At 35.9% G+C, this 15,680-nt stretch overlaps 1 long non-coding RNA gene across 1 annotated transcript; it reads right to left on the bottom strand.

The window, feature by feature from the left end:
• Positions 1–8,974: 8,974 nt before the first annotated feature.
• Positions 8,975–14,487, bottom strand: LOC148184416 (uncharacterized). The gene is made up of 3 exons (XR_015772362.1): positions 14,401–14,487; positions 12,264–12,385; positions 8,975–9,202 (listed from the first exon to the last, which is right to left on the bottom strand). It is a non-coding gene; the product is annotated as an uncharacterized LOC148184416 (long non-coding RNA).
• Between the last annotated feature and the right edge of the window lie 1,193 nt (positions 14,488–15,680).

Genomic DNA, 15,680 nt, shown 5'->3' with positions numbered 1-15,680 from the left:
GCTGGTAATGTCTCATAGAGATTAGTACCAACAACACAACAGAAAGTTCTAGGCACTAAGATATCAATACTTTGTTTTTATTTAAAATCAGAATATGCATCAGACTTTTATTGGCACATGAAAAGTAATTCTCTTCAAAGAAACCGGCATAGTTCTGTTAGTTTTAATGTGGTGAATACTTCACACTGAAGTGCAAATATTTAAATGTTCAAGGAATCAGAGATTTCTTAGAGGAGCTATTAGTGGACAACTCTATTTAAATTTCAAGATTATACTCTGTTTAGTATAGCAAATCCACTCTTCAGTTCTTATGGAATGAAAGCTAGCCATCCACATTTGTATGCCCACTAGGTTAATTCAGCTAATTATTACCTATCTTCAATGATCAGTAGCAGTGGAACAAAAATAAAGCCTCATGTCCTTCAGTGTGCCTGGTGAACACGATTCTGAATAACTAGGCAAAGCACAAGCAATAGCCAGCTTTGATGACTGCTGTTGTGAAATTTACAGGAAGAAAATTCACCAAAGATGCTGTTTTCTTTAGTAAAGTCAGGAAGACTTAATTTAACTCTGTAGAATCCTTCTGCTGGAAGGCAAAAATTGAAATAATATCCTGAGCGGTTGGTTCAGTTGTAGGGAAGAGGCCACAGGGAGTGAGGGCCATTGTTCTTAGATGTAAACTCTCTCAGATCAATAGTTACTTCCTCTGTATTTAATCAATTAAAAAAAAAAAAATCACATTCTTCATACAAACAGTGAACAAGCTTAGCATGCTTTCATGGAAATGATCAGATTTTTATCAAAGATCAAGATTATTCACAGTCTGTAAACTGGGGCAATCCCACAGTGGTTTAATTCATTGGCAGGAGCCATGTTCACTACATCTGAGCTGATCAAACAGCACTTGCCTGGTGGCTAAAGAAATGAAAACCTCTGTTTAGTGTAAACTTTGCAGATAATGATTTTGCCCAATTGGAGGCTTCTATATGCCACTTTGATCTGGTGAGCCATGAAAACATCCAAATACCCCAGTGCAGTTATCTGATAGAGAGAAGGAACATCTGAGTGCAGCACATCTAGAAAATTCAGCACAGGTCTGGTGAATGTCTACATGTTAAAGAGAAATTTCCAAGTGTAGGCAAGAAACATGATCCTTCTGCTTGCTTGTTACATAGTATATAAACCCCTTACAGCAACAAGAAGCGTTGACCATTAGATGAATTTTATTTGTAATGTGGTATGACCCCTAAATTTTGGCACACTTAATTTTTATTTCTATTTTATGGGTATATATTTTCATTCTGGTTTTCATACATTTTGTAGTTACTTCTTGTTGAAGCTACACAAAAATGAAGAATAAAGATGAGTGTAAATTTGCCTGTTCAGTACTGAAAAATACAGGCTATACCTGCATTTCTCTCATCCTTTGTGGCATCTGAATAGTCATCTCATGACACCTTAATTAAATTATATTGCTGTTATAAAATATGTGTCATGTGGGATAACTCATACATGTTTCATCAAAGTTTCAGGTTTCTTAAAATGAAAGCTAACCTTTCAGCATTGTGCCAGGCAAATAATAGGTGACTTGAACACCAGTTTTTATGGCTGTTTTTTATGTCATTCTCTCTGGTCCTTTTATTATTTTTAACACACTATAGACAGACACCTGTTGATGAGTAGCAGCTTCACCACATCAATTCAATAATTTGATGAAATTCTCAATCAAAATAGCTTGGTTTTGTGCAATCTCCTTCTTCTGCCCCAAGATACTTCAAGTCAACCATTGTCCCTTATGGATGCTAACTCTGAAACAGAGAGCACGGTGCAGGTGGAAATTGCAGGCCACATAGCTTTCTCAGTCTTGCCTGGGAAAGTGGCCTGGGAATTCATAAGGAAGAATTAAAACAATCCTCAGAGATAGAAAACAGCCTTGCAGGTGCTGTTTGTCTGTTCCTTGTTTTCTAGCAAGAGAAGGTCGAGGGGTGGTGAACCCCACTGACCAATGATAGTGATGGGTTAGTTTACTAGACAATAAGAGTTTCTTTTCTGTACTTTTCACGTATCGGTCTATAAAAAAGACCTGAGGTAATAAACCGAGAGAAATTCTCCTGATCGACTCCACTAGAGAGTCTGTGTCATTCTTCTCACCGTTCCTAATAGAGCGACAGTCCCTACTTGCTTTAGGATTGTCTGGGGCTCAAGCTCAGAAATACTCCACTGATGAGGTGGGATCCCACCTCTCTGAGGGAAAAGAACAAGCACACACCGAAGTCTCTAGAAGTACCTTACCTGTTAACTCTATTCAGGATAATCTGTTACACCCAGCATTGTGGGCATCAAATAGAGCAGTCCTTATCACTTTCACAGCTGGAAGAGGAGGCTGGGTTCTTCTGATTTTAGTATAATAATCTAGCTCAGGCCCTCAGGTAGGAAGCCTGTCTCTGTCATCTTCATGCAGGAGTGTGAGGAAGGAATTTACCTCCAAATCATTGAGTCTCTGTAATATTTTGGATACCAGTCTCAGGGCTGGATTACTCTCATCAAGACAGGGTGCTCAACTGAAAGGAGTACATGAATAATGGAAGTCAGTGGAAAAAGAGTGAAGATTCCTGACCCTCTGCTCATTGCTTGAGGAGTGCCCCTGCTTTGGAATGCTGGGATTTGGCACAAAATGTCCCTGATGTTTACTCAAGATTTTGTTATAAATCTGTGAGATCTTCCCCAGAACAAGGGAATGGAGTCTCTGCTATGTTTTGCACCAGGCTACAGTGTCAGATGTTCTCCTACCTCACCCCATGCTTATTGCACTACCACCTTCTTCCCACCAAGTCTAAAGAGACTCGCTGCGCTGAATATACTTAGGGAGCCTTACCTTGCACTGCATCATTTCATGTCAAAGTACCATCAACCTTCTATATGTTGACCAAATGTTAACTCTATTTTCAAAGCTTTATTTGAATTATGTTTAATTTAATCTGAATGAACCATTTAGTCATTATATGAGAAGAGAGAGAGGAAAGACATGAATAAAAAGGATTATAAATTCCTACCATTCCCAGCTGAGTGGTGTGAAAAGAAAGCTTTTAAGATTGGCATAACCTTGAATTAATGGAATCTCACCTTGAAATCTCACCTATTTTATCTGGAAAGAGGTTGTGTTTGCACATGGGCTCAATGACAAGAGGCTCTCCAAGCTAGATAATGTTTTAGCATAAGCACATCCTCAAAGAATTTATCTGAAACACAGCCAATTTAGTGTCTCAAGAAAGAGTTCATCTCTGTGTGGATGCTTACCAGCAATTTTGTTCCGAGGTTCACACTGACTATATTGGTGTGCTGTCACTTACAAAGTTGACAATTTGCCATATACAAAATGCAGACATATTTTAAAATACCACAATGTTTTCCTGATAGCAATGCATAAACTAAAGTGATAATGTGTTGTCTCCCAAATACCCAAACTTAGAGACAGGTTGAATAATCTTTAATAGTAAAGGGTAATATGACGCCTCACTGCACCAAGCCATTTCAGAGAAATATTGTATCTCGTTAGGTATCTGTGCAGTGGTTTGGCTTGAAGAGACCTTTAAAGGTCATCAGCTTCAACCAGATCAGATTGCTCAGTGTTCCCCTCTCTTGTGACCTTGAATGTCTCCAGGGGTGGAGCATTTGCCAGCTCTCTGGGCATCCAGTGCTAATGTTTCACCCCATTGTAAAAAAAATGTATTCTTTATAGCAAGTTGGAATCTACCCACTTGTAACTTAAAACTATTGCTTCTTGTTAGGTCCTGATAAAGAGTTTGTCCCCATCTTTCTTGTAAACACCCTTTTGTACTAAAAGGAAGTCCAGTATGCAATGTGCAGAGGATTACTGGACAGTATGCTTCACTCTCCATTCTCCAGGAAGCTCTTCTGGGGAGAAAGGATGCCCCCTTTATAATCCTATCCTGCTTCTGTGTTGATTGCCTGGTGAGTGCTAGAGGAGTTTTGATAGAAATAGTAACAGTCCTTTTTACAAGAAGCTTATGAATCTTCTGCTTTCCTCTGAAGCCACATTGACTGGTGATAGAACCAGGTATAATCCAGCCATCAATTTTTACATTTACTCTCTCCCTGTCTCTGGGCAGGACTATATGTTTCTGTTGGTTTATGCCTTTGATGCTATGATTTCATTTTTCATCACCTTTAGTGATGATTAGCTTTGACTAATTCAGTTAAGGCCCATTGTCCCAGGAAAAAGAAAAACTGTTACGTAAAATGTTAAGGTTTCTGCCTGAACAAAGCTAATAAATCCACATTGGTGTTCAGTAGAAGTCTAGGTCTTTAAACAGGTTAATTCCAAATTCACCACAAAGATCTATTTTCAGATGAAGAGTTCACGTTTGAAATTATATTAGAGACACATTGAAAGCACAGGAGTAAGATATTCAGCTGAAATCAACTAATGCTATTCTCTTCTCAGTGCTGCTGAGAAGTTTGCTTGGGAGCTTCTGGCTCTGCCTTTATTGTCCACTGACTTTCATTCTGATAGCATAAAAAGATGTCAAAAACTGAACTGCCAATGGAAACTGAATTTATGGAGAAATATTGTAAACCACCAGCTGGCATTTTATGCCTTAATCTCAAGGAATATTCTTGTCACTTTCACCACAGGTATATTGAAGCTAGGACACTGACTTACAAAAAGTCATCTTATTGTTCTGTTTTCTCATTGATAAACATGGCCAAAGAAGAGAAAAGAGAATCTACAGCAAAAATAACTTTCTTCATTTTTATATAATTACTGATGCAGAAAGATTGATAAAGGATTAATAGCCACATATATTTGTAGGTAGGAACAAGTGGAGAAGAGCTGTTACATTTAAATGATGTTCTAATCATCATCTAATGCTCTATGATTTTGTGTACTGCAGACATATGCAATAGTGAACTTACACTTATCACTTGAGAGGGATTTAGTCCCCTCCCCTCCCTTCCCCTTCCCTCCTTTGACAATCCTTCTCACAGATTACCCTCTAGTTTCCATCAATCATGCATGAATTTCTACATGTTTTAATTCTCTTAACAAATGAGTATGTGAGTCAAATTATTTCTTCCCTTCAAATCTCAGTAGCTAAAATATTCAGACCTCTAGATGCTCCTAATGTGTGAACTTGTTCAGTGTTTCACCTTACAACTTTATAGCAAATAAGAGGGAAAAAATATCTTCTCACTTTTAGAAGTTCTGTAGAAAATCTACAGAAAAAAAATTATAAATCAGAAAAATATCCTTAATGTCCAATTTTAACCAAAGCACAAAATGTAATAAAATGGCATTAGAAGATATTAGTAGTTTAATTTAAATGTAAATCATAAATTCATCTTGAATGTGCAAACCAAAAATTAATTCCAACACTCAAAATCATTACGATATGAGCAGGGCTTGATTTCATCTAGGTGGTGATAGCACCTGGTATCAGAATCATCAAAAGGATATCAGAATCATCAAAAGGATAGTGTGACTGTGGTGTAAAGTTGTTGCAACATAGACTTTCTTAGATCTGTGTTTTCTCAGTGTACAAACTCCAGAAGAGGGTAGCATTGATTGAAAATTATACATGGCCTGACTGGCTGAACCCAAAGCTTTTTATGGGCAGGTAGGTTCTGGCGTTTAACTTTGAAGAAAAAGCTGCTCTTGTCTGTAAGAAATCTCTTAAATCGAATACTGCTCTTACTGGGTAAATGCCAGGGAAGTAAATGAAACCTATAAATATAGCTACAGTAGAGCACTTCCAGGCTCCCAAACATCAAAAATGACATAAAATTCATACACAGTATGTCTACTGTAATGTCTTCTAATTAGGTACTCTATCTTTTTTCACTGTTAGGTATCATGAATCTCTGCATGGTGTCAAGGCTGGGGAGATTCCAATATCATCTGCCAAATTTCTTCTGGATGAACCTACTGCATTAAATTATCAAGCTTTTGTAAGAACATAGTAAAATTCCTTTTTTTCCTAATACATTTTTAAAGTCTTGCTGTATCAGTAGCTTTCATATATAATGTTTATAAGATGACCAATTGCTAAAACAACTGACAACAAGATGAAGTCACCTTGTCAGTTTGTTTTGTAAAATTTGTATTAATATTTTGTTCTGAAATACTGGTTGTATACCTTAAAGGATTGCCTACCAGGAATGCTCAATATTATTGGTCTTTTCCAGGGTTACCCCTTAAAGATAATGAGAGAAATGTTTTCATTCTCCTCTGCTCCCACTTCTGCAAATCCAAATTCTTACAAGATTCACATAGTGTGCAGTATTATCTAATTTTTTTCAGGAGTGGAGTAGAACTGGAGCTGTGGCAGATCTTGGATGTCAATTTACAGAAGATAATATCCTGCTTTGTACATGTCTTGATTCTAAATCAAGTATGATTCTCACTTGGTGTTTTTCCTGGGTATCTGAATGGATATGTTACCTGTGGCATCATTACCACTGCTCTGCTGTCTATAGAAGAGATTAAATAGAATTTAGAGTCTCACAGCCCAAAGACTTCTGGAGTTCAGGAAGAATGTACAGCCAGCTTTAACCTAAGGAAATAATGGCTCAGTCTTAGGACTTTCATGCACTTGGGATCAATATGTGCAGAATAATGTTACATTTTTTGTATTTATTTTTCAGATACATTAAAGATATAGATTATATCATGAATAGTATATAAAGTATTTCATCCTGATTGTTTCACATAAAGCTAAAACCCATAAATACCTTCAAAACTTTTTTTGGTAGCAGAAAAATCTCATGGAGGTAGTTATTAAAAATAAAAACTTGATGGTCCAGTGTTTATGATGAGATTTTTTTATAGCAAATACAAATGAATGCGTTTTATTTTTTCTTTTAATTAATTCATTAGATATTAGTTGCAGGGGATTTTGTTTCTGTGTTTATTTTTCAGTGAAAACAAACCCCAAGTTTTTCACAGAATGACAGCTTTTCCTCCACACTCACTGTTGGGAAAAAGTGTTTAACACCTTTCTAGCTTTCCATCTGAGAAAAGAATTATCTTTATTCGCTCATGAAATTAAAGACTGCCCATTATCTGAGAAAGTGGTTCAAGATCAGACATAAGTATATTCCTCCATCTTTCTTCTTCATGAGCTCTTAGGAAGACAAATATTCCCCCATCTTCTTCTGTTTTCAGATTTGGGACTTCGAAATTATTTGAATTTCATGTCTTTTATTCCCAGCTTGCATTTTCACCTGCTTAAATGAAGCTGTTGGGGAAAGCAGTATATTAGACAGCAATCACAGCACATGTGCTGATAATGGTAACTTCACATACTCTCCTGCTGCCAGGGCAGCCATGTGAACTCACTATTCAGTGGAACAAAACCTATTTGTCACCATGCCTGTATCTCTATAACAAATTCCAAAATCAATCACTATAAAGGCTTAAATAATGTTTCAGCATATTGTTTTATAATTAGTGTTTTTGCCTTATTTTTTATGTATATTTTTATTGCAGGTTGATAATCTACTGCATTACATGAAAATTATTTTATTTCAAAATCAGATATATTTCAGAACCAAGTACTATTTTGTGGCCCTTGATACTCTGACTTGGTATTCTCCTGTGGCCTTTCGCATGTCTGCTGAGTTTCTTGCCAGAGAATTTTTTCTGGGGCCAGGTGTTACTCAGTAAGAGCTAAGTTAGTAAAACTAAAGAGTAAAAGAGATGGCAGTCTTTTCCAGCGCCTGTTAACCACTCAGGATTCACTGACACAAGCTTCAGTGGAATCTAACAGCCAAGTTCCAGCCAAACTCTAGAAGTAGTTTTTCAAGAAAAACTGACTGCCAGCACTGCATACTGAACAGACAGTCCTTAAACTCCACTCTGCTGTAGAAGTTCATGTGCACTTGCACTTAAAGTTTCAAAATTAAACGTTGTGATATATATGTGTTATACCCTGTTCTGGTATTGCTGGTGCTTTTCATACAAATATTGCAGGCTTTATCACAAATAACTTGTGGTTGAACTGTTGAATTCTCTTTCTAAACTCCTGTGAGACTTCCCAGCTCTAGGAGTGAGAGGTCAGGGTGGTTTAAGGTGTGATATATTTTTGGTTGACAAATATAGTGAGTAGATGAATGCTAATTCAGGCCATCATATTTAATTAGGGCATCAAGACTGGAATGCAGCCTTCACTCTGAAAATGAGCTTTCATGATCAAAGTACAGCTACCTTATTTAAATAATTTAAACGAAGATCAATTTTAATCAAAGATGATACTGAGTATTGCATGTGAAAATTACTACTTTTTTCTTTCAGTTTTGATGTTACCATGTAAATGAGCAATTCCCTTGTTCAGAGTTATGTGGCATCTGGTTGGTAATATTTCTTTAGGGTGGAAAATTTGAATTAATATCTACTTAAAGGTGACTGCATGGCTAACAGCCTCCATGTAGTAGTCAGAAATCTGTCTATCTATTCTATTCTGTTCAGTTTGAAATACAACTGATTCCAAATGCTTTAATTTTTCTTCTGTTACTGACTTGAACAATTATATATTTAGAGAAATTAGAAGATAAAAATGTAGTCAAATTATTTGCTTCAGAGAGGATAGATATTAATTAGGGTAAAATATATAATTGTGGTGTAATTATTATTGTTATTAATATTATTTTTTTTTTTTCCTAGTTTCTGTGAGAAAAAAGATTTTAATCATAGATCTGTTCATGTGCAAACCTGGAAGAGCTCATGGATACAGGTACACAAAGAAATGCATGCATATGCAGACATTCACAAACCCAGAAGTACACCTGACATCACAAAACAAATTCAAAACTCTTTATTTGGTTTAATAAAAAAAGGAGATGCATACAGAAACACAATTTTATGGATGACACCACAGCCATGGAAAGTTTTCTAGCGAAAAGATTCACAGCAGGTCATGCATGTAGGTTTAAAGCTGTAGCCTTCTGAGGGTCAAAATGTGCTTTTGTTCTGTTTATCCACCAGGAAATCCTAATCCATAAACTTGACTTCTTGCTGTGTCCACACAAGAGAAGAAACCTGAGCTGACCTGTTCAGCTGGTTGTAAACCACCATCCTATCTCACAAGTAGAACTGAGTCCCAAAAGCTATTGAATTATTTTTTCCAATATGCCACAGTTATGAATATTCAGGCAAAATTTCCAGTTCACCTCAGTACAGACCCTGAAAAAAAAAAAAAAAGAAGAGCTATTATATCTAACAAAGTGATGTCTGATCCATTTTTCTGGCACTGAAGGCTGGCTTTTGTGGAATGCCACAGAACTTTCCACATCTCTGTTTTTAGTCTCAGTTTTATAATTTTCAAAACTTGAGAGTTTCTTAGTCAGCAAAGATTATTTCTTTTGATCACACTTATCCAATTTGGCAGAAGATTTTGTGTCATGTCAAGCATCCCATAAAAAAGCCTGTTTGTACACTCAGTTATTGCTCCCTCTAACTGATCCATTTGTACTAAACAAAGGTGGGTTCTCCTCAGCTCAGTGTTAAATACCCCACTGCCTGGTTTCTCCCATATCTTGGCAATTTAATTAAAAATTAAAAAAATTAAAACAAAGTGTCAGTCATGAGCTAAAATAATTCTTGCCATTGAGTCTTAAGAGATGTAAGCTTACATCATGGATGCCCAAATGTTGAATTGCTAGGACTGAAATCTGAGAAAACCTGGCGTATTCCTGAGGTTCCTGAAGTTTCAGTGCAGGAAAAATAATTTGTCTTTTTATTTTAGAAAATTATTTTTTCCAGAAAAAGTAGCAGTAATAGTACAAATGCTTGTTTTTATATATATATATATAAAAATAACATTTAAATATATAAATATATATTATACACATATATATGTAATTTATATTGTGAGAATCTCAGACTGCTTGTCATGTCAAACATATTCATTGTGACTATAACACTGTTTTTATTTTTAGAGAATATTATTGCTTATGGTGTCTCTACCCTATCAGAGTTTAGCTAGAAAAAGCCTATTTCAGCAGTTCCTCATTCTAAATAATTTCTTAGTAAAACTATAGACTACAAGGATATTTTGTATTAATCAGGTGCTCCAAGTCCACCCAGCAAAATAAATCAGCCAAATTTATCACATAACTCTCTATACAGTAGCAAACAAACAAACAAACAAACAAAAAAATAACCCCTGTAAGTCCTCAAAATTAAGAATTGTCACCATGCTTCAGATGATAATAGTGGATAGCAGAATTAACCTTGAGTTTATTACTCAGAGGTTGTAATTTCTTATTAATCTAAAATGTTACCTTCAATGAGAAGAAATAGTGATTTTTCAGAAGATTGTATTTATGTAAGTAAACTGTCACAATACTTGTAATATTTCAAAATCAGTCCTACTACGAGGTAGTGAAAGTAAAGAAAACCCTCCTTCAAATCTGAGCACAAATAAGCAACATCCCCTCAAGACCTGGCATTTTTCAAGATGCAATAAAAAAATGCCTTTATAAGAAGAAGACAGAATGGGAAAAAGTGGGGCAAATGACGAGAAGGTTAAAGCTAAGCGGAATAGTCCTTTTTTCGCTTCATCTGAACATTGTGGATTTTTTCAGGGCTGAGCAGCAGTCCCCATCTAATCTTCCTGCAGAGACTGAAGAGCAAAAAAGGAGTCACCAGTTTGCTTCCTTACATTTTGAGAGTGATTGACATTTTTTGCTGCCTGTGCCAGTCATGAGTGCTCACATGATCTCTCAGTGTATTTAGAAGCACAGTGGGAAGGTTCACACATCTGACTATGTACAAAGAATCAATTTACAGCAAAAGGAAACATCAGATATTGGCACTTAAGCAGCATAGCGGTAGATATACCTCAAGTAAATTGGAAAGGCCTAATGCTTAAAATTGTGGATGAAAAAGAACATTACTTCAGAGGTAATGTGCTTTTGGTCTTGACTGGTATTTGAGTAAGTTTTAATCACATATTAGACTGAGACTAAAAAATATATGTACATGGCTCCTTTCCTGTAGCATCTGTGTGTTTATCAAAAACTAACAGTCCGAAAGTTTTCCTAATGATAGAAGAGATTTTTTATAACAACGCTAACATGAAGGTGTTCTTTTACAGAATTCTTCAGAGGTATTAAGTTTATTTTCCTCTTGTCTCCCTTATGTTCTGTTGTCTGCAACACAAGTTTGTCCATGTCTTCCTCAGGTATTTCATAAATTTTTGCTCTCTTTACCTTCTTAATCCTTCCTCTGTACTTTGACATCATAGAAAAAATAATTAATTAAATGCATCCTGAAAATAAAAAGATCAGTACAATCCTCTGTAAAGTCTATTTTAATTTTTTTTGCTCTGATGTTAAAGCTGAATTTCTCTTAAAACATGATACAAAATTGTTTATAAAAGAACAAGTGTAGTTTCTTTAAAGTCTGGAAATGTGTTTTCCCTTTTCTATGAGCACTTCAGGAATATAATATATAGAGCTGCAGTGAGCAGCACACAGAAAAGGTTTATAGATCAGACTTATCCTTTCATGTGAACCCACTAAAAGCATGGAGTATGGCTCACCAAATATCCCTGAAATTGCCTGAGTATGAGTAAAATATCATTTCACTACAGGATAAAGTGTTCAATTTAAAGTGCAAGTCTGGGCTCTAGGGTAATATTGACAAAGTGGAGTTATTATGAACTAAAACCTCTTTCTAGAAAACTGAGCAGATATACCCATAATCCTAAGAGGAGTATCTGCTTCCCTCGTGGTAGAAAAAGTGTATATCAGAGAATTCATTATTTGTACATAACAAGGTCTGTAAATGCATTTTATAAAAGCAAACCATAAAATATAGAGAATAACAGTGCAGGACTGAGAAACAAACTGGTTTCCCAGATGTATTTTCTTGTGCCATGGAGATCATAAAATGGATGTAATTCTTCACTGGGAATGTCTTCTTCCCAGCAGGACTCTTCAGCTCAGGAGGACTGGAGTAACCTGTGCCAGCATTCAGCTCCCAGATTAGGGGGTGCTACCTATATGAAGGGGGAACAGAGCCCTCAGCTGCAGTCACTTTAGTCTTCACAGAGCAGGAATTAGATAAAATGTCCTTTTTTGGTTTTTTTGAGGTAAGAAATCTCAATGCCAGAATTAATGTTTGAGTTTTCTTTAGCAGAAAAGGAGAATCAGCTGTGGTATTTGGAAAAAAGTTGCATTTGAAGATATGGTCTAATGGTAAAACATTACAGGGGTCATTGCACTTCTTGTTAATTTACCTTGAGGGAAAGCATCTTCTCATGCAGGCACCCACCATTCTCTGCCTGAAGACACACTGGTGGATTTAAGACTATGTGGGATGAAGACCAGAGTGTGTACACCAGTTGAATCCAGCTTGTGACTACACAAAAAAAAAAGAAAAAGGACCCTTTTAAAAAAAAGAATCAACTGACGAAATAAAAGTAAGGCAAAATTACATGTGCTGGGTAAACAATAGAAATATCTGATGAAAGGTGAACCAGCAGTGATAAGCTGCTTAACAATACATGACAAATATATCTGTTTAAGCAAAGATGCACATTTTACCATTCCTCAGATCTCACAATTGCCAAGCATGGCTCCAATTTCTTGCTTTGCATTCCTTATCATATAAATTTCTGATTTGAGTCTCCTATATAGGGAAGTGGACTTATAATGAATGTCTGCCTGGGGGCAGGATTTTAGAGGAATCAGACAAGCTTTTATTTCTTAGTGGTTGCCTCTAAGCTCCTATGGTCATCTGCCACTTTCAGAATTGCTGTTTTCAATTATGTGAACTGGAACTGATATCACTTTTCAAAGCCTTGTCAAAATGCCAGGTGCTGAAGGAGCTCCACTGAGGAGTTAAAGGCTGTGCACATGGCCCTGTACCTTTCTTCACTACCACACTGGATCCATCTGCATGTGTTGGACATCTAACAGCTGCTAGGCTTTGATTTTCTCTGTTCAATGCATCATGAATATTAAAACCTAATAACTTTAAGCTCAATGCAGTATCCATTCAGACCAAAGCATTCAGACAGGCAATACCATTGGCTTGAGCCTGGCAGTAAGCTCATTTGGGTAGACATTGTTTCCCCTGAGTTTTGCAATCCACCTTCTGCCTCTTACATGGTGAATGTATGTCCAGGTGATATTAGTGAAATAAGTGATATGCTCTAAATTCAAACACCAGCTTGCCTCAAGGTAACCATGTCATGTGATTCTGAACATGACTTTTTAATTTATTTTTACAGAATTTATTTTATCTCTTGGTGTTCACACTGAAATTCATTGATATGAGGCAGTTTATTCTATATATTTTTATGTAAATAAATTACACATTTTGTAATAGAGTTTTGTAATGTTTTTAGTTACAACATAATGAAGAACAGAAAAATGAAGGGATAATTCTTAAGTAAAGCCACCAATTTTACCATCTCCTTATCTGAAGAAATTAACAGGTTTCTAAGACTCACCTTACCTAGAATGAATGGTTTCTGTTCTTTAGGCTATTCTCCTGCAAAGCTGACTTTGGTCAGCATCACAGTTTTACTGGTATTCCTTTTTTAACTAGGGAATTTTGAAGGATAAATCATGGCAGAAGGTAACATTAAATAATCTATTTTCCCCTGTCATTTCACCTCTTTAACATTCCTACTATTAATTTTTTCCATGCTGCCATATATAATGGAGAGGCCATGGTGATTGTCCTGTGGAATAGAGATGGTCCAAAGGAAAACTCTAGTGGAAAAAAAAAAATAAGGTACCTGAAATGAGATTGTTGTTGGATAAGCAGGAGGAGCAGAATGAATGGAGGGAACACAGAACTGGTGCTACTGAAAGGGCCTTTCTCTTTCCAGAGGTACTCCTTGTATATTTGCACCACTTCCACTTCAGACTCTTCTACCTCATAGGTCAGTGTCATATAAATATCTCATTGCTTTGAATCTATAAAAACTAACTTCTGGAATCTCCTCATTTCCCTCCATTTACTGACATATATTCACTTAACTGATCTTTTACAACTACATAAAATACAAATGGCATTCACTATGCCTGGACAAGGAAACATAAGGTAATTCTGGTAGTTTAGTATTTTAAGATATTAATTTCAGACACCTGGAATAGACAGATATGTTGATATTGTAGAATATCAATATGTATAATCAATATGTATAATTGTCCTAAAGTGACTTTATGATACCGGTATTCTTAATCTTCTGCTTTATATATATATATCAAGTTTTATACTTTTAAGGTTAGCTTTGAGAGCTAGGGAAGTTAAAACTGCTGGAGGCTAATGAGAGTTTTTTCTCTTGACTAATTAACAGCCATTTCTAAGAACTGGCAGTAATTTTAACTATTGAAAAGTGAGATCAACCTGTGAAAACTTACTTTAAGATGTAAGTCCAAGAGTTTCTTGTTCTCTTTGGTTTCCAGCTTCTGATGAGGTAACAGGGCTCTGGCTCAGCCTCCTCCTCCCACCCAGCCAGGCCGGACAAGGCTGAGGAAAGTGAGGGGGGAGAAACGGAGCCAGCCAGCCTGGCTTGGTTTGCAGTTTCTGCTGCTGAACTGAAACCTGACACCATGAACATCTGCAGCTTTCCAAGACTTTAACTCTTTTACTACCTAAATGAGACTTGTAGATTAATCCTTTTTTCCCAGAGAGGAGAGAGAGAAAAAATGATCAACATGTAAGAAAACACCATAAACCCATCAAAGACAGTAAAGAAAATAATTAAGTTTTAGATAGAGAAAAGAGAATAAGAAGATACTTTAATAAGCTGAAATATCTTTCTGTTAAAGCTATGAAGATAGACAATAGTTTTCTTAAAAAAACTGCTTTAATTCATGACAGAGCATATTAAGAATAAAGTGTTTCAAAGTGAGAAATGAAGAAAACTTTTGCCTTTAAATAACTCATCCTTAAAAATGACATCCATAGACTCATTTGACCCATAATACACCTCAGAGTGATGTAAAATAAGAAGAGTGAACTGAAATTTCTAGGCAGCTGGCATCAGAGAAATAAAAAGCTATAAAAGAAATAATTTTCTTGTGAAAAACTCCATTAATTAGCGGAAGAAGACTTTTGTTTCTCTACAAAAACTGATGAAAGGATTATAGCAAAAATTGAGACTGTTTTAACCACCAAAGGTTTTTTTGTCTCTATGTTGTCATGTGAACAAAGAAATAGTTAGTGAGGGAGAGAAGGGTTGTTCTAGAAGTTTTATTCTAGTTTCTTATTCTTGTAGTTTTTTTTAATAAACTTTCTTTATTCCTTTAAAAATTTAAACCTGTTTTGCTCTTGTTCTAATCCACATCTCCCAGCAAAAAATAAGTTTTCTAGTGATTTTTTACTTGCTGCTTTAAAACCACAACATTTATCTAGTGCATTAGTCAAGAAATGAAATTGGCAAATCTAAACCACTACAATAATATACATATAATATATACATGTATAAATATATATATATTGATCTGTAGAATATTGTAGAATATATTGGAGATATTCAAGGTTACTTTGCCACTGAAGTGCCTACACTGTCACACTGTAACAGAAGTGTGAGAATGCAGTGGCACTACTAAATGTTACCCAGTATTTGAGGGCTTCTAGTCTTCTTTAAGCCAAGGGGCCATGAGACAAGTGGCATTTCAAAAGAATGCACTGCTGG

The sequence above is a fragment of the Pseudopodoces humilis genome, chromosome 4 (assembly GCF_049639895.1).
Source record: "Pseudopodoces humilis isolate 2021_Gansu_Grassland_sample_001 chromosome 4, ASM4963989v1, whole genome shotgun sequence".
NCBI classification, from domain to species: Eukaryota; Metazoa; Chordata; class Aves; order Passeriformes; family Paridae; genus Pseudopodoces; species Pseudopodoces humilis.
Note: the sequence above shows the minus strand (reverse complement) of the source record. Positions and strands in the feature narration are given on the sequence as shown.